Source organism: Pleurodeles waltl, chromosome 4_1, assembly GCF_031143425.1.
Source record: "Pleurodeles waltl isolate 20211129_DDA chromosome 4_1, aPleWal1.hap1.20221129, whole genome shotgun sequence".
NCBI classification, from domain to species: Eukaryota; Metazoa; Chordata; class Amphibia; order Caudata; family Salamandridae; genus Pleurodeles; species Pleurodeles waltl.
In genome coordinates, this window is record NC_090442.1 from 338,381,699 (window position 1) to 338,407,863 (window position 26,165).

General features: G+C 44.4%; 1 protein-coding gene across 6 annotated transcripts in view; it reads right to left on the minus strand.

The window, feature by feature from the left end:
* The window catches only part of EPS8 (EGFR pathway substrate 8, signaling adaptor), a 790,402-nt gene that overhangs the window by 653,616 nt on the left and 110,621 nt on the right, over positions 1-26,165 (minus strand). Inside the window, exon 1 of one of the 6 annotated variants that reach the window (XM_069228464.1) lies at positions 16,037-16,055. The exons of the other annotated variants lie outside the window; for them this stretch is intronic. The gene's annotated coding sequence lies outside the window, so the exon portion shown is untranslated. Of the gene's footprint in view, positions 1-16,036; positions 16,056-26,165 lie in introns of those variants that run through there. 6 annotated transcript variants of the gene reach the window in all.

Sequence of the window (26,165 nt, forward strand, 5' to 3'; positions counted from 1 at the left end):
GAGACACTTTCAGGTGGAAGCTGCAGAGCTCTGCATCATTTGGCACCTAATCAGGTGGAGCTTTAGATGAGAAGCTGTATGTGTGGCTCAGCACTGCGCTGTAGTGGTTCGGGTGATGCTTCTGCAAGGTGAGGGCCTGCGTCGCTCGGCACGGAGTCCAGTGAGGCCTTCAAGAGGCCTTCAATCCGATCAAACCTTCAATTAGACAACTGCACTGTCTCCAGTAAACAGTCCAGGACCTTCATAACAGCATCTGAGGATCAGGTCTTAGTACAACACAGACCATCAGAGGGGACAAGGCCAGTTCCAGTTGGTACTGGAAAGCAGGAAAGGCCTCTAGAAGCTTCTTGTGTCCCTGTAAGTGAAACAGCAGGTCAGTCAACTGACCTTTGAAGTCACTTCTGGGCTCCTAAGTTCAAGGCAAACAGGTCCATTCTTCCTTCAGCAAGCAAGGCAGTCGTCCTCCTAAATCTCCTCAGGTCCAGGAGTGTTCTGATTGCAGTTTCTCGTGATGACACTTTTATACCTACTGCCAAACCAGTGGGTTGGGTACTCACCGTTGTCTCACCGTAAGACTGATTAATTCAGAGGAAACCTCTGAGCTACCCTTTAAAGCTCAGTAAGGGGCCTGGTTCAAACCCCCAGGCCATCCTGCTCAGGAGAGGAACACACTTCCCCGCAGCCAGGGCCCTCGTTCTACTGTCTGGGAGGAATACACATCTCACCATAGGAGAGCATTAACAGTCAGGTGACACTGGCAGAAAGGCACAATTGGTTTAGGCAGGAAAATGCCAAAACAGTAATTTAAAATCTGACTTTACCTTGAACATTGGGTTTTGAATTACTGTGGAGTCTTTGAACCATTGTTCTAGCTAACCCCAAATGGAAGATATAGATTATAGGGTGCTATAATGTAAACCAGGCGTTTTGTTTGAGACAACCAGCCTAGCCACAATGAAAACCGACTTTGGAGATTTTCCACGGCAAGTACATGTAAAACGTAAGCACGCGCCCATCTCTTTGGGCACTATGAGCATTTAGGGTTTACCATAGCGGTAGGTTATAAGTATTAAAAAGGAAGTTTAAGGCTAGGCAAAAGGTTTATTTTGCCAGGTCGGAATGGCAGTTTAAAACTGCACTACAGGCTGCAAAGCTGGCCTGAGACATGCTTTTCAGTGCTACTTTAGTGGGTGGAACAACCGGTGCTGCAAGCCCACGTGTAGCTTTTAATTTACAGACCATAGGTACGTACAGTACAATTACTAGGGACTTATAAGTCAATTAAGTGTGACAATTAGGTGGATGAGAATTTTACAATGTTTAAAAGGGAGAGCACAAGTACTTTATCTCTGGTTAGCAGGGGCAAAGTGCAAAGATCCTAATACTGACAAAAGCAGGTTCAGCTACTGCTTGGAAAAAGAAGAATGTAGGATCGAAGGGGTGTAATGCCCTACTGTTAGACCTGACACGCTGAGGTAGTGGTTCCCCAAACTTTTTTTTCGCTTTTTCTTGTAGGTATTGCTGATTCTGTCAGTGGCCTTAGGGCTCTGGGCACTTTAACACTATGTACAGTGCCCGCACCTTTTATACATATGTTAGGAAGTGGAGCTTAACTGTGTGTGCACACTTGCCCCTGTCGTGTTCCTAAACACGTGTCCAGCCTGCCAATGAAGGCTTCTGTTTGTGCAAAGGCATGTATACCCACAAAGTTAAGAATACCCATGTGTGTTTTTACTACCTATGACAGCTGCTCTGCCCATAGGTTAACATGGGGGAAGTTTACAATTACTCCTAGCTGCAATAGTTGATTGCAGTGAAGCAGCCTCATGATATTTCCTATCATTTAATTTGTTCTGACAAACCCATTCCTATAGTAAAGGTGGTTGTGTCAATAATAACCTAAAGATGCCACTTCTAGAAAGTGGGCATTTCTATGCTCTAAACCACTTTGGTGTGCCTTTTAAAATTCAACTCTAGTCCACACTGGAGGTTGGGGAAGCATGTCTGTGCATTCCTCAGCGACAGCTATAAACCTTAGGCACACAGCTGGAATCACAGACCTCTGCCTTTTGAGGGCCTGACTAGATAGATTGGAGGGAGAGTTTTGACACTTGGCCTCCCGGGCCAGATCATGGCCACACTAAAGATTAAGATCTGCATTCCCTGGCCCCCATGCCAGAAATCTAGGGAATACATCTGTGGTTCAAAGGGCAATCCTCTGAACCTCCCCAAACTTCAAAGGCACACTACAATATAACTACTAGTGCCGCACTGCAGTCATCTAGACATAGGCTTGTGGGGCCGCTGGACCAGAGATACTGGACTGCGTGGCGCACACTACCAGAGGAATCTAGTGTGCTGACCGCGCAACCTTCCTGAATTGTGGTTGGCCTGTGCTGTGTTGCACCCCAAAGGGTGCTCTCCAAGGGTTTGTTGGCTTGCCCCCTGTTCTCAGGTGTAGGTCTCAGGGACATCAAAGACCTCCTGCAAGGGACATACACCTTCTACCTGCGACATCTGGAGAACAGTGCCCTCCTAAATGTCCACATCGTCTTCTGTATTTCACCTGGTTGCAGCGGTGTTAGCATGGAACTAAGTATTGTCCCTGGAGACCGGATTGCATGGTCTGGAGCCCGGCTGCATTCAAGGAGTGTGGCGCTTCATCGTGGGGCCTCGACATGCATAAGCATTTTGTTGGTGGAGAGAGGATTCCGCGGTTGTGGGACCCCCTGCATGGCCTCCATTGATTGTGCTGCATTTCCCTCGTGCAACACACTGACTCCATGTTCATTGCATGCGGTGTCCAATTCACAGGTTGCAACCCTCGATGGTGGGGGCATACCCGTAGCAGTGCCACATTCTACCTTGTGTGGCACTGCTGAACTTGTGCCTCTGTGTGAGACTGGAACTGTCTTGTGCGACTCAATTCATTGTGCACCAGATGTTGTGCCTCATTTCAGGGAGGTAGGGAACTGTTAACTGTTCGTGTGTGACCTGGATTGTCTGGTGTGACTCAAGTCATTGCACACCAGACATTGTGCCCCATTTCCAGGGGGGGGGGGTGCAGAGGAGTAGATTTGTTTACTGGAGTGCCCAGTTTGTCTGGGCACTATTGTCAACGGCGTGTGTCCTACAGTGACCCTCTCCCCGTGCTTCATAGAACACGGTGCATTCCAGAAGGCGCGGTGCAGAGTTGAGTGAACTTTCCGAGTGGGGGCAAAACCTCCATTTGTCCACTGCTGCCTGATTAGTCTTTTACCTATTTTCCCCCAGGACACTGAATAACTGTGACTCCGGCCATGATCGGCCTAGTAGCTGGGGAAAGGTTTCTTTCATCACCAGCCCATAGGGGTGAGTAGTAGGGGTTAGTTGAAGGGTGGAGGAGGGTTTGGGCCCACGGGGTCTGCAAGAACAGTAACAACTGACCTGCTGGATATCAGTGCACTGCATTAAGATGTTGGCAGCAAGTGTGTGCGTGCTATACAAGCCTGCCTGATATCCGTGGCAGCGCGTAGTGGTGTGCAGTGAGTGTGTAGGAGTGACTGTGTTGCCATACATGTTGTTTCTTTAACAAAGGATTATCAGGGTTGACATTTGTTTTTAGCCATGTGGCCTATTCCTATGACACCATTTAAAAGTGCTGTAATTATCGGTGTGTACACATTTCTGCTATCGTTGTGAGCCGGGTGCACCCTACAACTGTGTGGTATTGAATTGGAATATTTGCTAGGGTAGGTCTCGTGCTGACAACGTTTTGCACTTCATGGGAGTGTTAGGAGGGAAAGCAGGATTTTTCCCATGTATACGTTTTGCTCATGTTGTTTTAACAAGGTCGGGCCTAGAACAGGTAGTGATATTGCCGAATGTGATTTATGCCCAGAAGTACATGATTTACATGTAGTGTTAGTTAATGTGTGTGTTGAATACAAATAATTTTTATAAACAACGTGTGAAGACTCTTTTGTGACGCTCAGTATATTTATTGTGTATTGTGCTAATGCTTTATACATTGCCCCTGTGATAAGTCTGACTGCTCGGTGCTAAGGTGCCCAAGGGTGAACGCAGGTTATACAGCGAGTGCAATAACCCACCCCTGATGGGAGTGGTAGGTTCTGCCTGGCTGGGGCCTCCGCTCAGCTAACCAGAGTATGCCACCTCCAACACCTACTGTGGACAGATAACACATTAATTACCTTTTTCTGGAATGTGGTTGTATGTGAAATAACATGCAGGCCCGTTGGCAACTGCAGTAAAATATGCTTGGCCCAAAATCATTGAAGATACCTTGGGTAGATGCCTTGGAGGCAACAGCCAACCAGATTGATTTTGAGGAATTTACGGTGGAAGTGTTGAGGTAGTCTGTGAATGTGTGGATCACCATAGCTTTAGATACTGTTGCCCCAGCCAAAAGAGGCAGGATCTCTCAGAATAGATATAAAGTGCCTTGGTTTTCGGAGTAACTATGTCTAGCCAAGAAGATCTGTAAGAAATTGAGAAGAATATGGTGTAAGGACTATGCATTTAGAGGGGAAAAAAAGATTTTATTGTGATCTTCGTAGATCTAAAACACTGCTGAATAAGCAAACAAGGGTATTATAAGGGCTGCATCATGATTCACTAATAAGCTATTAAAATCATCAACTCCTTCATTACCCCTAGTTATCTAAGTTCAAGTATCAAGCATACACAATACGTGTGATAAGTTTGCAACTTCAGAAATTGTTAAGATCTTTGAAGCATTCAGTCCTGTTAAGGTCGAGGCCAATTTGAGCTTAGACTCAAATAAAAGATCTAATGAGGTAGATGTGGAAGGTTTACTGGATTTTGAGCTACTTATGGTAAAGGATTTATTGCTTTCAGTTAAGACTGGATCTCCTGAAGACCCCTGCCCATCTTCTACATCTATTGCTACAACCCCTAGACCTGAAGAGATTTTGTAATATCTTAAAATCTAATTAAAGATTTAACAATGGTTTTGTTGAGCTGAACGAAGGCAGGTATTTCTCCATCTTAACAAAATCTACAGTACACTCAGCCACCCCTGCTAATAACCAACCAGTATCCTTGCTCTCAATGCCAATTAGGCTGTTGGAGAAATATGAACACTCCTCTCTTTCCACTTATGTACAAACCAATAACAAAATGGATAATTTGGGTTCAGAGCTATGCATTGTACTGTATCTGCTCTTGTATCAGTGCTGGATGGGATTAGATGGCTACCGAATCAAAAGTAATACATTTCTGATATTGCTAGTTCTTTCAGTTATCTTCAACACATTCTCTCTTTCAGATTGAAAGGGATGTCCGGAAGTGAGCCCTATAGCGGGTAATATCCTAGCCTCGGGGCTGAATGCAAACAGTCAAAAGCAATTTATGTCTAGTCCAACGCAGAGTCCTGCTGGGGTCTTAGTTAAGTCCAACACGTTTTGCTAAGTATGCTACCCAGCTGGCACAACTGATTAGGTTCTTGTTTTAACAATTATACAATATACACAGAAGATAACCAGGTTATCATTAGGCTGAATAGCAAGGAGAGGATAAAATGTAGATTTAGGAACTGTTTTGCCACTACAGCTAAATGTATACATGACACTGTTATGAAACTTAACTCAGATGAGAAGGAGGTCTTAGCCTTTGGTCAGAATATGGCTATCTGGTCAGATTATTGGTGGCTGAGACAGAGTGCCCCCTCTGACACCTCTGTTAAAGAAGATTTTTCATTCTTTGTTCTGGAGAGTTCGACATTACTAGTGAATCATTCTGTCACAAATGTATTAGTGTAACACTCTGTATCTTGGCTTTTCAAAGCTGGTTGTCCAAACTACAGATAGCACAAATTTCAGCCATCCAACTGTAATCTCGGGCAGGGTCTACCGTGGGGAACAGGGCAGCCCCCCCTCTCACATCGGCACCACCCAACATATCCCCCACCCCCCCGCCCAGCATAAGCATCACAAACTATGCACACGAGGGTCAGCCCATTATAGGACCTTGACGCTCCTGGGGCAGGCCTCAATTCGCTAAGGGCTCCCCATCCTTGCTTGGAATCGAAGGGTGGGGTGAGACGACGACAGGGAAAGACCCTTCCCTGCAACATGCTGCTATTATCCAGAGGTGGAAAGCATCCTCTCTCTCTCCTCCCAACCTCATAATCGAATGAATGAATAGCCACCATACTCTCCACATCCCTTCTTTTCTCCACCCCCCACCAGGAAGCCCCCTGCCTCTGCCTCAGTTGAATGTATGAAGCATTTTATAAAGCAAGCAGCTACTACTACAGTGCCCTGGCGCTGAGCAAGAAACTATCTATAAAGTGAGAGACGTCTTAAGCTTTGAACAGATTGGTTTTGATTTGGCTTTGGAACATACACTTCTCAGGAATCATTCTGACAGAGCAAGAAAGATCATTCATATATTTAGCAGCCAAAACAGAGCAGGTTGAGCCACCCCACTTCTTCCTTCTGGTGGGGGATATATTACGAAGGCAAGCAGAGTGGGAGCGTACGGATCTCTGAAGACAGTAGGCAGTTAGCCTTTTAAGTAGATATAAAGGTCCAGTTTTCTAGAGAGCCACATGTACTAGAGTTAGGGTCTTTAATATAATCCTTTTCTTTACCGGCAGCCAATGTACTTTAATCAGGTACTGGGAAGTCGCAGCATGGCAAGGCAAATTAAATAGTAGGCATACCGCCAAATTCTGGATTTCTTGCAATCGCTGGATGAGGTAGTCTGGAAGGCCGATGTAAAAAAATACTGGCTTAGTCTAGTCTTGACAGAATTAGGGCTTGAACTACTTTTTCCTGGGGCTCCCATGGTAGCAATGCAAAACATTTCCTTAACAGCTTCAAAATCCAACCGGAGGGTTTAACCACAGCAGTAATCTGGGAGAGAAATGAGAGACAGGTGTCGATAAGAACCACTATGTTTCTGGCCAACTCAGTAGGGGGGAAGCAGTACAGCAGGATGGCCATGCACCTAGCCAACCCGGTAGGTCAGCTCCAAAAAGCAGGATTCAGTCTTTCCTGGGTTGCACTGTAATGAGTTATTTTTAAGCCAACCCATACCTGCTGACAGCCAGGCTGCAAATGTATTTTTGGCTTCGGAGTCATTGCTATAAGTCAGCAGAAAACTGGTGCCATACTCATAGGAGATAACCTGGATGTCAAACGACTCAATGACATACGCCAGAGGAGTCAAATAGATATTAAAAAGTGTCAGGATTAGGGCAGATCCCTAAGGCACTCCAAACTTAGTAAGTTTGGATTCCAAATGAAACAGCTTAAGCCAGACAGCTTTTTCCCTTTCTTCTAGGAAGGACCATAATCGAGGCACGGAGAAGACTGCTGCACAGAGGGCAAGGCTACGGTTGGTGGTCCAGTCGTTTTCTGACTTTGGGCTCCTCCTCGGCATTGGCGCCATAAGCGAGGCATGGAGGGCCGCAGCCCAGATGGAGTTGGTGACTAGGGCCTGCCCACACAGCCTCAATACCTACCCCACTCCCTCATCTGCATCACTGGGAAAGGAGACAGCCCTTCCCTACTATTCTGAACTCCTCTTTCCTGACAGCTAGGTTATCGCTGGTGTCAACGGAAGATGGACAGTTGACTAGCCAATCCTGCCCCTCAAGTGAAGTCACTATCAGTAGGATTCCCCTTGTACCAACAGAGTGCAAGATGCTGCAGTGCACTGCACTATTGCTCTGAAGTCTTGCCCCTACTAGCTGCTACCATTGATATAGTTCCAAGTGGACACAGCAGCTGGGAAACGTTCCATACTGAGCTGCCTGTGGAATTCTTTGACACTCTCCTGCCACTACTCCACTCCACGCTGCACATTTGGACAGCATCCCACATAAAGTCATCACAGTAAAGAACGATTGATAAACTTGGGCAGACTCCGATCCAGTATGGTGGCCCTCCTCAGACTGAGATGGACCCGCCATCAACGATCTCAGATACCAATCAATCACAAGGCACACTCTAATTCAGACAAGCTGGATTGGGTGTTGGCATCAATAGAACACTTGAGTGTTAACATGGCAGCCCGGTTTGGTTATTTGACGGCATAACTTGGTTTTCTGCTGGATGATCATCGGAAGCTTATAGACAACGTCACAGATGGTGAAAAAGCCTGAGCTTCCCTGCAACTCCTTACAGCAGATTAAGAGACAGCAATCCAGAATCTATGCAACCAAGCCCAGGACAAAGTTATAATGTCATTCCCAGACAAGACCCATGCGGTTCAAAAACAGTGTTCCTCTTTCTCCGAAGTAAAGAAGAAACTTCACCAACTGGGCATACAATATTCATTGTTTCCAACCTGCCTGAAAATAATGCTAGACGGCACCACCTTGTTTTTCACTGACCCAAAGGAGGAATGGGATTGGTTGGAACATCATCAAGGAGACAAGCCGAGACCACAATATAAACCTACACAACCCTCCTCCAGTAACGGGGGCTGGGGACGAGGGAAACCTCGACAGAGGGCGACCCCTTGGCCGCAGATCACCTCCTCACCAAACTTGTAACAAATCATCACTGATCACAGGCAAGCCTTACAGGCGGCGACCAACCTGGGTACCACTACGATGGCCACGGATGACAAACGAGGCCCACATATCTTCTACGAAGAAAGAAACCAACCTCAGATGACACTCCTATGGACTCCCAGTCCCCCCCTACAAGTGTCACTGCAAACTGCAGACACCCTCGTCTGACCCACCACACAGTACCCAATGCATCAACAACTGTAATACGACACAAAGTTCTCCCTTTCTCACATTCCAGCACAAGCAACCCATGGTGCGGCATTTCCATCCAAGAGCCACACATGCACTTTGGTACCCAATGCCATGCACACAAGTTTTACTGTGTAACCATTCCTTGGACGTAGCAACTCCGAATACTCGGTGACCAAGGGGGATTAAAAACCCTTGATGTAAACCATTACCCCCTTGTAGGCCCCTACTGCTTTTTCTTTTGCATATTAAGGGCCATATGGCTACTTTTCGGGGGCGCCGGCCCCCCCACAGGTTACTGTACAGTTAAACTGGAATATTCTTTTTTGGGCTCACCACCCTTTGTGATGGGCCCATTTGTATTGGGGCCATTTTCTCCCACGCTCTTAATACCCCACTGAGACACCCCCACCTCCATATCACCTATCTCTAGGTGGGCACACACAGAACTGACAACCAGGCGAGACCTGGCAGGGCTACTCAGGAACTGTTTCCTTGTGGCGTGGCACCTCACCCACCACTACTATAAACCCCCTCCACAACAGATAAGTGGTTTCTTATACTAAATGTCTGTAGCATGCACATGGCTTGCAAACATTATGCAGTCTATTCCTATATTAAATGCCAGGAGGCACAGGTGGTGCTTCTGCAGGGGGTGCGCGTCTCTGCCAGGGAACTGGACCACCTGCAAAAACGCTGGAGGGAACACATCTATGACACTACATATGCGGTGCACATATGGGCGCCCTTAGGGAACCCCAGGCTGGATCCATATATCAAGAAATATGCTAATGGATGGACACTAAGGGCGTTTATGTCCTCCTTGAAGGGTGACATGATGGCCAACCACTCATCATGGGGAGCATTTACACTCCAAATGCACACCAAGATGCCTGCTGGGACGCATTGTCCGTGGTAGTTGCCTACAGGACACTCCTGTCCTGGGTACTGGGGGAGACTTTAACTGCACAATAGACCTCACCTGGATACGGTCCACCCCTCACTCTCCCGCTTCCCTGCCCCACACAAGTATAGAGAGATCACTTTCATTCTTGGACCTAGCACTGGTCATTGACAGACATTTGGCGCTCACTTTACCCTGGGATCCAACTATACTCCTTTCACGCCATACTCCAAGAGTTGTTTTTCTGATTGGATCACTTCCTTTGCTCACCTCTCCTTCTACCCCTCAATCAACACTACCTGGGCCGAGTGATCTCTGATCATGACACATATCATGGACATATGCTGGGTGTCCCCTCGTCCCCAGGTGCTCATGTGAAGACCCGGTATTCTGAGCAGAACAGGAAGATCACATTCGGCACTACTTTTGTCAAAACAGTGGTAAGGCCTCCACTGGGACATTGGAATGGGACGCCTTTGAGGTGGTTATGAAGGGAGTCTGCATCCAAAAGATCGTGGGTGTCAGTAGGACCCTGGAGAAGGAAGTAGTGCAGGCCGAATGCAAACTGACCTGTCTCAGAAAATTGTCTGTAAGGAATTTGGCACTAGCCATGCGGCTCGCAAAGGCTAAGACTAACTAGCCAATCCTCCTAGAAGATCTGAGGTGTTATTTTTCACCGCTCATGCTCTTAAAGTGTAAAGAAAGGCAACAAAGCTGGCAGGCTCTTTGCGTGGCTTAACTGCTGTGAGAAGACTACTCAAAAACCACAGACTTAGTGGATCCCAATGGCACCATGCTGTATCAAGAGCCAGCCATCTTGCAGACATTCTACAACTACTATACATTGGGCCCCTTTGACAGTTCCACCAGACCTCACTGAGGCCTTCCTAGCCAGCATCCCCATCCCTTCTATACCCCACATCACTAAAAGATAACTTGTAATCAGCAATCACAGACAGACGTGAATCAGGCGATATGCGACCTTGCTCACAATAAAACTCCGGGACGAGATAGCCTGCCCCTAGAATATTATAGTGCCTTTTCATCACAACTGGGGCCCTGCCTTATAACCATGTATGCAACTGTGCTTTTCACCGGTGAACTACCACATTCACTACGCAAATCCCTCCTGATCCTCCCTCCTAAAGCCAGACAAAAACCCTATGAGATTAGGCTCTTATAGACCCACTGCCATTCTAAGCGTGGACTATAAAATCCTAGAGAAGATACTGGCAGACAGATATGTCCAAATCCTTCCATCCCTTAGCCACATTGATCAAAATGGATTTGTACCCGGACGCAGCATCTCTCAGAATATCTGTCGGCTTTTCCATGCCCAGGATCTGGTGCAGGGCCACTTCCTGAGAGCGGTGTGCCTTGTACTCGATCTGGAAAAGGCATTTGACACTTTAGCACGGCACTACCCAGGGAATCGAAAAATCTACTCGACCAATTGCTATGGCGAGTCATATTTTATGAGGTCGAACTATTTTGAGAACCTACTCGCCCCTTCTGGCGAGTGGACAAAGAAGAGGTAATCTGTTCCGTCAGAAACTGAATTAGCAATTAAGATGCCTTTAAGTCTTATTCTTGTCACATTTGCTTTGTGTTCAGAGAGAGAGGTCAAAAGTCAGTTTGTCTTCTTGCAATGCAAACACTTTCTTGTGACTGCAGAGTTCCAGGTTTTTGTAAGATGAATGGTCCGACTTGTGTGAAATGAAAGGCTGTTAGTATCGGGTTTTTCCTAACACATTTATATCACTAAGTCAACTTTACAAACATTTAAAATAATATTTCAGTAGCTGTGAAAAAACATTGTTTTGTACTTCTGTGTGATGAATAAAATATTTTAACAGGATGAAAAAAAGTCAGAACACTACTTGGTGATGTGCAAAAGGTCAATATGTTTTCTGAAAACCAATTTTCATAGATTATTGTTAATAACACTATATAGTTTTATCAGTAAAGCAACAAGTTAGTGGGAAGGTTTTTGGACATTTCTTGGAAATTTACTGTCTGTAAATGACAGTGCACTACCACATCATGCTTTAGTAAAGTTCTTATTAAAAGTGAGTGTTTAAACAAACTGAGAAGCACTACTGCCCTGATGGCAAATCTATTAGTAAATTAAGAGGCAAGTCATGCATGGATCATTTGTACCCTATATGTGGGCTAGATGTATTATACATGGAGCAAATGTTTAGTGTATTTAATCAAACAAAACAGGATTTTTTTCCCAGCAGAAATGCTGAACTCACATATTTGAAGGAGCACTCGTATGTCAGAATGAAGAAAAAGGCGACTGTAAAATACAATATTTGCCTAGGATCACACAATTTGAGACCTGTTTCCGGGTCAAGAACATTACAGACCAGCTACTCAACCTACAGGTCTAGTAACATTTTCATGATTTTTCGAGGCCTGCTTCCTATTCACAGTACTCTACTGTGTGGGGATAGGGCCAAAACTGCTAGTGTACACCCAATTGTTGTACTCCAGTCCTACCTCCCAAGCCCACCTGGGCCATCTCATCTCGGCTCCCCTCTCCATCGAGCACTGCACAAGCCTGGAATGCCCACTGTCCTCACCTCTGTTCGCCCTTGTGATGGATCCCCTTGCCATACGACTCCTTGAGGAGGGTCAGGAGTGGGGTATTTCACTGACTGACTGGACACATGCGCTGTCCTTCTACTCTGACGATCTGCTTTCATACTTACGACACATCACAATGGATCTTGTGCCTCTACAAACTACCCTGGCAGACTTTGCCTCTGTGGCAGGACTGTGAGTTAACTGGACAAAATCATCAGCGTACCCACTCTGCCCGGACCAACTACCTTGTGAGCTGTGGCTTGGCAACACCATTATACCGTGGCAGACACAAGTGACCCATTACTTGGGAATCTACGGTGATTTTCCTCATACAGGTCAGTGGGGTATGATATAGGTAAAACCCAAGCAGGTATTAAGGCCCAAGACCAATTTTTGCAGTCTCTTCCCCTGGTCCCCCAGGGGGAAGATAGCATTAGCAAAATTGGCCATCTTGCCCAGTCTACTCCATTATTTTGCTAACCTACCCGTAATCCCTTCACGCTCCTTTTTCAAAGAACTGGACACTATTCTATTCAACCTAATCTGGGGCACCGATTAGATCTTGCTACACTACAGCTCCCAACAGACCGCAACAGCTTGGGTGCCCCATCGTTTTAAGCCTATTTCTTGGCCAATGCTTTCTTGCTGGACAGAAGGTCGATATTTGGGGGAAGCTGCTAATAGCTGCAAATCGATACGAATATCAACTCTGAGAGGTTTCCTAATCCCCCCCTTTCCCTGGCCCCTATAGGTTTCAGTGGCACAGGCCTGTCTGGGCTCACATTCTCTGCCTCTCCAGTGTGACTCGAGCATATGTGCCCACCCTTCCGCTTGTTAGCTTGCCACGGCAGCCGGGGTTCTACACAACTAGGACTTTGAGGGCTTGGACAGAGCATTCAGTGCAAGTTACAGGTGACCTTTTCTGACAGCTATCTCCTCTCCTTTGAGCACCTGGTTTAAGACTATTACCTCCAGGGCAATTCCTGTTATACAGACAACTCATGCATACCTTTTGCACACTCTTAGACGTCACAGATTAAGAACCACCGACCCAGTCATTTAGTCCACCTCAGTTATGGGTACAGGATGGCAGCTCATTACACAGTTATATAAAAAAAAATCTGGAAGATCACACTTATTTCCCTCCTCCACTTACACAAAAGTTGGGAAGATGACATCAGGAGACTGCTTCATTATAAGGAGTGGGAAAGAGCGCTTCAATTCCCCTAAACTGCATCTCATAACTCACACTTCAAAATCATTCACTTCATAGGACATACCTAACCCCAGAGAAGCTGAATCGGTTCTTCCCTGATGTGCAAAAGACCTGCCCAAGCTTCCAAACCCCTGATGCTGATCTTAGGCACAAGCTTTGGTCCTTCCTGCCCAACCCCCCACAATTATTGGCACTCAAAACACACTACCCTGCAGGTTGTCCCGGAACTCTCAGACCTAGCCAATAGGGAGGCATGCTCCCTTGTTAATTTCAAGCGTAGGAAACAATAGAAAGTTTGAGTCAGTTTTGCGTCCCTGGTCCTCCTGATGGTCAAGAGGACCATCATGCTACAATGACGATCCCCTAATGCTCCCCCAATGACATCATGGCACAGCGAAGGAGGATGTACTCAGCTTTGAAGAAGTGAGACATCGACGCAAATGGCTGATCTCTCCCCAATGGGCCACCCTACTGACTCACTTCCAGCAGGAGTTGAACACAGTCTTCCTCAGTGACACATGCCACAGCCTCCATCAGCTCTTGGGCCACTTTGATATTGCACCCACCTAACTGCGTCATAAGAACCTTACTGCAACACCCAATTAGAACTCGTCCAGATTTCCTGTTTTCTGTAACTGCAATGTTTGTTCTCTGCATTCTAAAACCCAATAAAAATATTTTACAAAAAATAATAAGTGCAACAGGTGCAGTTGCAATGGGACCCAGGAGAGTGAGGGGTGACGAGACCCGAATATGTGGTACAGTTTTTTGGTCAATGTGTTTGACGAATGTGCTCTGGTATAAGTCTCACATTTTTTTAAATGATAAACTACAGAAAGCCTCCCTAAACTTATCTCATAAGCCCTGTTCTCTGCCCTCAGCTCTGCTGCTCCTGCTCCCAAATCCTTCCATAAAGTTTAGTTTTAGAGGGGAGCCCTAACTTACTTAAAAACATTTCGCTTTGTGGGGCCATATCAAAAAAGTTTGAAGACGTCTGCTTTAAATGAAAAGCCACAAAGAAGGGAGGGACGCACACCGATATCAACTTTTTATGGTAAATCAATTTATCTTCACATGGCCTGCGCATATTCCGAACTTACTGAAGTATCGTAGAAGCTTCAGCTATAAAGAGGAAGATCGTTAAGTGCTATCAATGACGGTTAATAAGAGGGAGGTGGAAACTAATTACCAGAAGCAGTGAGGGATTAATAGAATAGAGGACGGATTTCAGAAGCGGGTCTAAAGTTTTCCACATTCAGCTTTCATGATCCCCAAACCTGTTAAATATAAACTCTCAAAAAGCCCAGGTGCCAAAGACGGCTGGCTTCTGCTTAGGCAAAATCAGGTTGGTCAGATTTTTTTCATACAAAAAAAAAAAAATCAAGGTAGAAATAGGTTTTTGAAGCAAATAAGTTGTCTTTCTAATTCAAAGACAAATAAACGCATGAAGTACAAAATTTAAATGGGCTGGATGATGGCTGTCAAACCAGTGAGTTGTATCATATAAACTGAATTTGCCTAAATTCTATTCTGAAAGTATCGTGTTACAAGGGCTACTCTGACCACAGGAACTTCTGATTAGCCTGGGACCTCGGGAATTTAATGCCAGAAAATGCTAGTATCTAACTCGGCTGGTCACAGGCCGTTAAAAAACTTGGTACTTGTAGATCTCTTAAGTTTGAGCTATTTCACTTGAGCAGAAAACCAGTGGGTGTGCACAATCTTCAAACCCCCTAACGAAATACAGTCTATGTCTTACACAATACACTTTCCCGTAGCTACAAGGAATTATTTTAGAGATAATACATACAGTATTTGGGTAGCTCTATTATAACACAACAAAACTACGAAAAACAACACCAGTGAAGTAAACGTAGATCACCTAACAATGTACTGATTTTTATTGCTGCACACAAAACTCAATACAGAACAAGGAAACAGATACATTCCCAATAACAGTAAGTCATATTACTTGGTAAACTTTGTAACTCTGGTTATTAAGGGAAAAAAGAAAAAACTGCTCCCCCTCATAGCTAAGGAGACCATTTCTCTAAGGGATTGCTGTCACTTCTTATTTATAACTGTATTTAGACACTACAGAAAGTTGACAAGAAAGGGGATACCACTGTGCTCCTTCTCCCACCACGGCCTGTACAATTCACCATACAATATATTTTGAAATCCGTCTCCTATGATTCACAAGCACCTCCACAAGACAGCACAACAGACCGTGAACTACTGTGCACACAAGGTAGATTTAAAAATAAGCTTTTTTTTAAAAAAAAATTGTACGTGTACACTTGCATTTCTGTTAGCAGCTCGATGGTGTGTGGAATGGCGGGGGCAACAGGTAGTATTTACAATATCAGGTTTTAGTGGAGCGAGGACACTAAACCAAAGTAACGCCCATCCGCGTTAATGGCTACAATTCCGAGAACAATCAAGTGTGACTAGCATCGTGAAATGCCAACAGAAATAAACAAATTTAAGACACGGAGCCCCAGTGACCTTTATAGATTTTTACAGTCCTATAGACTATAGTCTGCATGCGTGTCAGACAGCCAAAATCAGAATGTAACCTACTCACAGTAAAGTAGCTTAATTTCCATTCCACGATGACGTGCTCACTTCCCTTTCTTGGCCACGTTCACCTGTCAGCTCCAAGTCAAAAGGAAATTTGCTAAGGATGCCAAGCGCCTAAGAAACTGAAGTTATTCACTAACGTTTCTTTCTTGAAATGAGAAATCCAAAACGTTGGCAGTGACAGCGCTGTGTTTTACTCACACAGGAGTTGATCATGTTCGTCGCGTGCTGAAATAAGTTCTGCCAACTAATTAGGTGTTTGTTGTTGACCGAGCTACAAGCACTGTACAGTTGACTAATGTAGAAAGAGAAAAGCTAAGTGATCTCGCTCACCATCGCTACCCATATTAATCCACGCTGTGCAGCCTATTCAGCGTAGCCTAGGCAACTCCTGGAAACAAAGATGGATGCCAATTACCTGCTCTGCGTAGCTACAAAGCCGGAGGAATATATTATTTTTTTAATGCAATCTAACGTAGCTTGGAGGTGGGCAGAAGCTACGCTGGAAAAAGCTTAATTCACAACACTTGCTTGTCAAATGCCTGCTTAGTCACCAATAACGTACATGCATATTTCTGGAATATACTGGAAACACTGAATTATACAGTTTCTTCCAATCCCACTTCCATAAAGGGAGCTGAAAATTGTGCGTTTACTTCTGTACGTCCCAATATCACTGCGAGATAAAACCTTAGACATGGGTTACATGAACATTCTTACAAGAGTAATCAGGATGCACTGAGTCCATAACTTCTGCGTGATTCAGTACCGAAAAATCAGACGTGAGGTTAAAAAAAAATAAAATAAAAAAAAATAGCTGGTAAAGAAAACAAATTTGAACTGTAAAACTATGACAACGTTTACATACATACTATAATTAAGTAACCTTATTTAGAACCAATCTACTACATAGTACAAACATATTAGTTTCTGGATTATTACTACAGACCGGAAAAAAAACGTACAATTACACTGATTAACTCACAAACCGGAGTAGCGTCCATTGGTGCACCATGTGTAGTTGCACCGGGGCCCAGAAGCCTGAGGAGCACGCTGAACTTTTCTTGCTGTATTTTACAGTTCAAACAGTAGTCAGGGGACATTTGCTTCCTTGCAATAGGACCTATGACAAACTGGCTACACCACTGCTCACAGATATCACTTAAGGGTGACTACTCATGAAAACAACTTACAACACACGGGAAGACTCCTATGTAATGGTTTGTCCCACTTTACCCATGTAACCCCTTGCATCTTGGTTTTGTTTAAATACATTTTTATAAAAATTCTGTTGGAAATGGGGTTTTTGGTTGGCAGTCAGGTTACCCTCTGTCCAAGCAAGAACCCTCACTCTTGTCAGGGTAAGTCACACACAGTCCAAATTATCCTGTGCCCACCCTATGGTAGCTTGGCACTGAGCAGTCAGGCTTAACTTAGAAGGCAATGTGTAAAGCGTTTGTGCAATAAATCATACAATAACACAATATAGCACCACAAAAATACACCACACAGTGTTTAGAAAAATATGTAATATTTATCTGGGTATTTGCAGGTCAAAACGATCAAAGATGCAATATGAATTTGTAAAGATATCACTGAGAAGTGATATGAAGGGTCAAGTCTTTAAAAAGTAAACAAAGTCTCCTTCAAGCACAAAGTACCTGGTTTGGAGTGGAAAATCTCCGCAGAGGGCCGCAGAAGAGGAGATGCGTGGAAAAATGGTGTGTGCGTCGGTTATGCCCCTTCACACACGGACTTGCGTCGTTATTTTTCACGTGGGGAGACGTGTGTCGTTCTACGGGAAGAAAAATGGTGTGTACGTCAGTTGCGCCCCTTCACACACGGACTTGCGTCATTATTTTTCACTCGGGGAAGACATACGTCGTTTTCCGGCACGCGGACCGTCTCCTTCTATGGATCGCGGGATTACCAGATGTCCTAGGGTCTGTGCGTGGATTCCTCGGCTTGTTATCCGGCTGCGCGTCGGTCCGGGAGGCTGTGCGTAGAATTTTCTTTCTCACGGCAGGCGTCGCGTCGATTTCCTCTCTGGAAGTCGGGCGGCGTTGTCCATGCGAGGCCGTGCGTCGAAGTTCCGGTCGAACCGCAGGCGTCGCGTCGAGCAGCGTCTTTCTGGATCGGCGTGCAGTGAATTTTTCACTGTGGAGCAAGCTGTGCGTCGAAATGTTCGGCGCACAAGGAGTCCAGTTGAAAAAGAGAAGTCTTTTTGGTCCTGAGACTTCAGGGAACAGGAGACAAGCTCTATCCAAGCCCTTGGAGAGCACTTCTGCAGTAAGGCAACAGCAAGGCAGCAGTCCTTTGTAGAAAGCAGTCAGGTGAGTCCTTTAGGCAGCCAGGCAGTTCTTCTTGGCAGGATGCAGGTTCTGGTTCAGGTTTCTTCTCTAGCAAGTGTCTGAGGTGGTAGGGCAGAGGCCCTGTTTTATACTAAAATGTGCCTTTGAAGTGGGGGTGACTTCAAAGAATGTCTAAGAAGTGCACCAGGTCCCCCTTTCAGTTCATTCCTGTCTGCAAGGGTCCCAGTAGGGGGTGTGGCAGTCCTTTGTGTGAGGGCAGGCCCTCCACCCTCCCAGCCCAGGAAGACCCATTCAAAATGCAGATGTATGCAAGTGAGGCTGAGTACCCTGTGTTTGGGGTGTGTCTGAGTGAATGCACAAGGAGCTGTCAACTAAACCTAGCCAGACGTTGATTGTAAGGCACAGAAAGATTTAAGTGCAGAGAAATGCTCACTTTCTAAAAGTGGCATTTCTAAAATAGTAATATTAAATCCAACTTCACCACTCAGCAGGATTTTGTATTACTATTCTGGCCATACTAAATATGACCTTCCTACCCCTTTCAGATCAGCAGCTACCACTTCAACAATGTGTGAGGGCAGTTCCAATGTTAGCCTATGAAGGGAGCAGGCCTCACAGTAGTGTAAAAATGAATTTAGGAGTTTTACACTACCAGGACATATAACAACACAAGTACATGTCCTGCCTTTTACCCACACAGCACCCTGCTCTAGGGGTTACCTAGGGCACACATTAGGAGTGACATATGTAGAAAAAGGGGAGTTTTAGGCTTGGCAAGTACTTTTAAATGCCAAGTCGAAGTGGCAGTGAAACTGCACACAAAGGCCTTGCAATGGCAGGCCTGAGACAAGGTTAAGGGGCTACTTAAGTGGGTGGCACAACCAGTGCTGCAGGCCCACTAGTAGCATTTAATCTACAGGCCCTAGGCACATATAGTGCACTCTACTAGGGTCTTACAAGTAAATCAACTAGCCAATCATGGATAAACCAATCAACAGTACAATTTACACAGAGAGCATATGCACTTTAGCACTGGTTAGCAGTGATAAAGTGACCAGAGTTCAAAAGCCAACAACAACAGGTCAGAAACAATAGGAGGAAGGAGGCAAAAAGTTTGGGGATGACCCGGTCAAAAAGCCAGGCCCAACAAATTCGAATAAGAAAAAAACAAGCCAAAAAGCATATATGCCGATACCTCTCGAATAATATGCTTTTGATCACCACTGTTGAGAAGCATCACGAGCCACTCAATGCTTGTCCTGTTGTGGCACCTCCCAGCACGAAATAATTGTAATAAACACTTTACGGGTTAGCTGTTTGCAGTAAAAAAAAAAAAAAAACAGACAAAGGAAAAATTCTTAATTATGCTCTTGAAAAATGAGAAATATTTGAAAAAAAGACCACCTACTCAACGATCCATAATACCATATACGCAAAAAATGAAGAGCCACTTTGTTTCCAGCTAGAGTTATTGGCTTCCCTGTCAATTTATAAGAGGATTGGGGATGCTTCCGGTGAAGTGAGATCAATGGTTTAGTGGAGTATGTGCGCTTTTGGTGGTGTGCAACAACTAATAATCTGAATGATTTTGGTGCTATCAGTGTGTGACTACTTCTACGTGAGGATGCTTCTGGTATTGTGCGATAGCTACTCTGATGGGGGTTTGAGTGATGCTGGCAGTGCAAGACTGCTAGAATCAGAAGAAAGTAATACATTGTGACTGTTACATCAAGGGTTGTGTGAGAGTGCTTCCTGTAGCGTGAGGTTGCTAGTTTGAGGGCTGTGAGAATGTTTTCGGAATTTTGGGTGTTTTGCTTTTCCACCATAAGGTTGTAAAAAAAACACCTTAACAGCTCCTCTCATATTTCTGTTTTGGGCATGGCTAAACACATGCGGTCTCTGTATTGGGCATGTCTACTAAGAATGCTTCAGAAATAATTTCTAAGTGGAGTCCTGTGCGCCAGGGGAGGAGATCCAGGAGTGAAATAATGGGTGTCCATTTATTTATACTCAAGAACCTTTGCCCAGTGAGCCCTGGTAGGCTACCACAACACACCAACTCTGCTGCACAGATCACTGACCCCCACATCATGTGAACAAACTGTAATGTTTACTGATGACACCAAGCACCAGTAAAGAGTCTCTGTTCCATCACCACCAGAGTGAGTGTTTAGTGCTCATGGACACGCATCCCCTTAAACTCTACCTCAGGCTTCATATTTGGCTCCACAGCAGTTTCTAATAGCTGCTTCTGATGTCTGTCCCAGTGCTCCAAAAATGAAGCCTTTCCAGCTCCTGTGTATGTGTGTACAAAGAGAGGATATATGAAAAGTGCCTTATCTGGAGTGCATGCAAGATACAGGAAAATTGATGGGAGTAGCTGGTTCGCCACCATGCACAATTAGTATTCTTTAAGTGTGCCAGAGATAACATTTACCATACAGTACCATACGGCACAAGATAAACTATCTAACCCCCAGCCACGACTTTCACTACCCACTGGAATAGAGGAGCAACACCTCTGGGAGAAAACTAGAAGTGTCAAAACCATACATGACACAATCACTGCTGAGGGAAAGACACGAGGCACAAAATAGAGGCCTGGCCGTTCGTTTACTGCAATGGCACCACCCAGTTCCATACACAACTTCTTCATTAGGTTTAGACGAGGAGGCCATCTTAAGAGTACAGAAATCACAGCAGCGCATACCAAACATTACCAGCCCTGCTGCTAATGGCACAGTGTGTGACACATGCTTGCTATTTTTTTTTTTTAGTAGCGTTGGGCAATAAAGCTGTTGGAGATTTTAGTGCCACAGCAAGGGATGCTGAGGAATGAACAGTGGCAGAACTGTTTTTATACCAAGTCAGTGGACATTAACAACACCCCACCACTGTGATTCATGTGGGAATATGGGAAGTGAAATGAGAAAAGGGGGTGGGTCGGGAGTCCCAAGGCAATTAGGAATTGCTAGGCTCCAATAGTGACAATTAAGGTGTATTTTTAATCTGTGGTGTCCTGGGGATACCTTACTATTGGATGAAGGCTGGGCACCAAGTACACCCCTTAAGCAATTGATCATTGGGGTAGTGAGCCAATGCAGTCCAATATTTACTCTCTAAGGTGTTATGGGTTAGAATCTCAGAACACACCAAAGCACACAAAACACAATAATTCAACGTCCAGCGAGTGCTTTAAATTTGAAAAACAGAAAGTGATTTAATTCACAAGCAACTAAATACTAAACATAACAATACAAATATACATAATAAAAACCAGACTTTTCTAGCCCTTCTTGAACTAGAGATGATCTATGTAACAAGGATCAGAGTCCCTTCCTATGATGTTTGGCAAAGTGTCCACAATGTAGAATCCCATTATACCGTAATCAAGTTGCTACACCGTGCAAATCCCCTTATATTACATTTACCAAGGGATCTGCGTTGAAAATATGCCTATAAGTTATAAGCCATGGAACTGCTTCAGAGGCAGGCTGACAGATGTTGTCCAATCAAATGTCCATAAAGTCAATGTCCCTCTTCTCCTTACTGCTCTTTAATTCTTTTTTCAAGATTATGTGGGCGATGGCAGAGCTAAAGCTTGCTTTTCTGTGACTCGTTACTTTTTTTTCGATACTCAACAATATAACACACGGGGCGCTCGCAATAGAGGCGGACAGAGGTGAAGATGTGAAGCTTCAGTAAAGTAGAAGTGTTAACTGGTGCAGGCAATTACTGTTTGTTTCCTCTTTCCATTCTACACATATGCAGGGCATCTCCCCGCCCGATAATCCCAGCTTACTCCTATGGGACAATGTACATCAGATACTAACGACTGCAGCCACCCAATATAATTAGAAACCTCTAAGGAACCATTCATTACACAGAAGGAGGGAAGAAATACAGAATGTAATGCTATTAAATAAAATGTAATTCCCAAAAATCCTCAGACACCAAAATGTCCTAGTTTCCACAACAATGCCACCCACCACTTCCATGGAGCTACCGCACAGAAACCCCATTACTGCTTTCATGTGGTCTACATCCCAACATACCCCACCAGTGCGCACATGAGCAGCCTTTCACGCAATGCCACTGTAACCTCCCCCCACCCCCCCAAAAAAAACAATGGGTCAATGGTAGTGTTCCCACGCAGAAAACTGCACTATCGGCTGTGAGAGCACGAGCTCCGAGCAACGAGTGTCTAATAGCTGAATCGTCACAAATAGAGGAAGCGCACAAAGGAGCCCTACTTGCTTTCAAACATGGCGAGCTGGCTCAGAATGTTATATATGCGCCTCTCACACGTGGCCAACTTAAATAGTTCAGTCATTCATTCTGCGTGCGTGGGTGTTGTGTACGTTTCCGGCCGCAACAACAGGAGAACGAAAATGGTAAGTAACTTCTTTATTCTTCAAGTAGGTTGAAGCTCACAAGTATATTCAGATAGTAAAAAGCCCCGGCCGCATACAGAGCCGCCGTCCCTTGTTCCGTCTCCTCCTTCCAACCGTCCCCGAATCCCTCACATTCCTCTCCCCACATTCGCCCTCAACATTCTCCATTCACCAGCTCACGCTATCAGCGCGAGCCATAACATTCACGATACAACACATCTTCCCCTTTATACAATGTTTCTTTTCTATAACAATGGGATAAGGAACATACACTATATATCTATCGCTATGTGTATCGCTATGCGATAAGATACATATACTATACACCTTTCGCTATATGTAGCATAAATCTACAATGTAATATCTATTTAATAAATCCTACAAACATTTCATAAATACATAAATGCTATACACTTCCTATAAATTCATAAATTAGTTCCTGAATCTTTACGGAGACTCAGTTACAAACATAGTCATTGAGTTTCCCTGGTTTCATGATCCTCCCGCCACTTCTGCTAATATTATTCTTCACACTTGTCATGTCACCATTCCGTGCATGGTCACCTTTATCCTTCGTTTCGGTTCTGTGTTCCACATCCGCAGGACTAACACTGCTTCTTCCGCCCTGTGCAACATTGGCACTTTGCAAACCCATTTTGTTCCCAGTATCGTCATACATAAACCAGTCAGTTCCAATCAATTTTCCCCCAACTGAACCCTTGTATGGGGAGACTCTGCTTAGGTGCCATACTTTTCAGTTTTCAAGTTGTACAGCATTACACAAAATCTTCGTGACCATCAAAGGAGGATAGAATTTTCCCTTCTCACACTTTTTAAAACCTGGAACCTTCACCCTAACTAAATCACCCACCTGTATACTTACACTTTTGCATTTATGTTTTGCATCATAAAACTCCTTCGAACGGATTTGCGCCCTCTTAATATTTTTCCTAACACTCTCACTTGTCCAACAGCTTTCCCTACCATCAATCATCCAACCTACATTATCTTTCCCCAACGGGACCCTTCCCCTCATTATCTCAAATGGACTGTGACCTGTAGAGCTACATGGTGTAGTTCTGTATGACCAAACTGTTTTCCAAACTTCCTTTTCCCAATCTAACTTTGCACATACAGCCAATTGTATACTATTTTTCAACACTCTTTTGAACCGTTCCACAGCACCATTACCTGCTGGATGATAGTTGGAAGTTGGAATGTGTTTAATACCACACCTCATTAAGAAAGCCTTGAATTTGTCATATGTGAATTGCACCCCATTATCAGTAATGATAGTCTTGGGTAGGCCCTCCCTCAAAAAAACATAATCCAAAAATTCTACAATGGACCAGGAATCCACCCTAGTCACCATTCCAATTTCAGGCCATTTAGAGAAATGATCAAACATCACCACAATATATCTATAACCATCTTCCACCTGTATTGGTCCAGTAATGTCCAGACCAATCTTCTCCCAGGGCATGTTTGGACACCCTACTGGAACTAACGGCGGTTTGAACGTGGATAACGTTTTTTCTGACCCATTAAATAGGACACAATCTCTTACTGTCCTTTCCACAGCTAAATCAATCCCTGGCCACCAATATAATTGTTTAACTTTACTTTTCGTTTTAGATATGCCCACATGTCCATCATGGCATAAATTCAGAATTTTCCATCTGAGTGTCTCGGGAGGAATTACTCTACCATTGCGCAATAATCTATTATGTTCCACAGACAACTCTTCCTTAACCTCCCAAAACCCCTTCACACCTTCATCTAGATTTTTTTTAAGGGGCCAACCTTCTCTTAACAAAATTTGAACTTTATTTAATGTTCCATCTTTCCCCATGGCCTTATCCCATTCACCTTCAGAGACGCCCTGAAAGGCTGGGGGTATAACTTCAGCTGCACAACAATCCTCCAACTCCTTCTCCCCTTCCACAGTATTCACCAACGGCATTCTACTTGAGAAATCAGCAATCTTATTCTTAATCCCGGCTACTTAATGTACTTCACACTTATAGTCCAACAGTCTTATGGATAACCGGGCAATGCGTGGGGAGGCTTTGAATAATCCTTTTGTTGTAAGCACTTTAGTAAGCGGTTTGTGATCGCTACGCAAGATGACATTCATACCCCAAACAAATGATCTAAAATGTTCCAAACCCCACACGCATGCAAGGGCCTCCCTTTCGATTACTGAGTATTTTGCTTCAGTGTTGGTGATAGAATGAGAAGCAAATGCAATTACACATTCCTTACCATTAGTATCCATTTGCGTAAGGACAGCTCCTAAACCCTTATTGCTGGCATCAGTTGTAATGATACATTGTAGATTAGGGTCAAAACCTTGTAAAGCAGGTGCGCTAATAATGTCATTTTTAATCAATTTGAATGCTGCTTCACACTCTTCACACCACTTAAATATGCACTTCCCTTTTAACAATTGTCTAATAGGAAAAGTTTTGTGGGAAAAGTTATGCACGAACTTAGCATAATATTCCGCTAGACCTAAAAAAGCTCTAACTTTGTCCTTGTTAGTATGAGCTGGAGAATTCTTAATGGCATCAACAAGACTAGCTTTTGGTTCAACCCCCTTGCCACTAATTTCGTGTCCCAAATAAGTGACGCTTTTCATGGCTATCTTACACTTGCTATGCTCAGCCGTAAGTCCATTATCTTCTAATACTTGAAGAACATTCTTGACTCTAGTGTCATGGTCATCTTTCGAATTCCCCATAATTAAAATATCATCTTGGAAGAACAACACGTCCCGCATTTTACTAAAAAGCTTATCCATCAGCCTTTGGAACATAGCAGCTGCAGAAGCCAAACCAAATGGAACTCTAACAAATTGATAACATCCAAAGGGTGTAATAAATGCGGTTAATCTACGGCTGTCAGGATGTAACTGAACTTGATGATATGCAGAAGTAAGGTCTATTGTGGTAAACCATTCCTTGCCTTTGATTAGCGCTACGACCTCATTGATTTTTGGTAATGGAAATTGATCAACCAAAATATTCTTATTAAGGTCCCTTAGGTCTACACATAGCCTCAATTTGCCATTAGAACATCTAGCTACCACCAGTGGGAAAAACCAATCAGATGACTCAACCTGTTCAATGATACCAGTTTGTAGCAATTTGTCCAACTCGTTGGAAACCTCATTCCTGATGCTAAAAGGAATATTCCTCACCTTATGAATAACAGGAATGGTGTCCTTTTTAAGTATTATCTTATGTTGGAATTTTTTTTTTACTTTCCCACAGTTCCTGAAAATACTAAAGGATACATGTCCTTCATGGTAGCATCACGCACACTATCTTCCTGAACCACCGATACGGGTTCTGAACCATTTGGATTTAAAACCATACCTAGTGCACCTTGGTCCCACCAACCTAAAACTGATGGTCCTGATTTT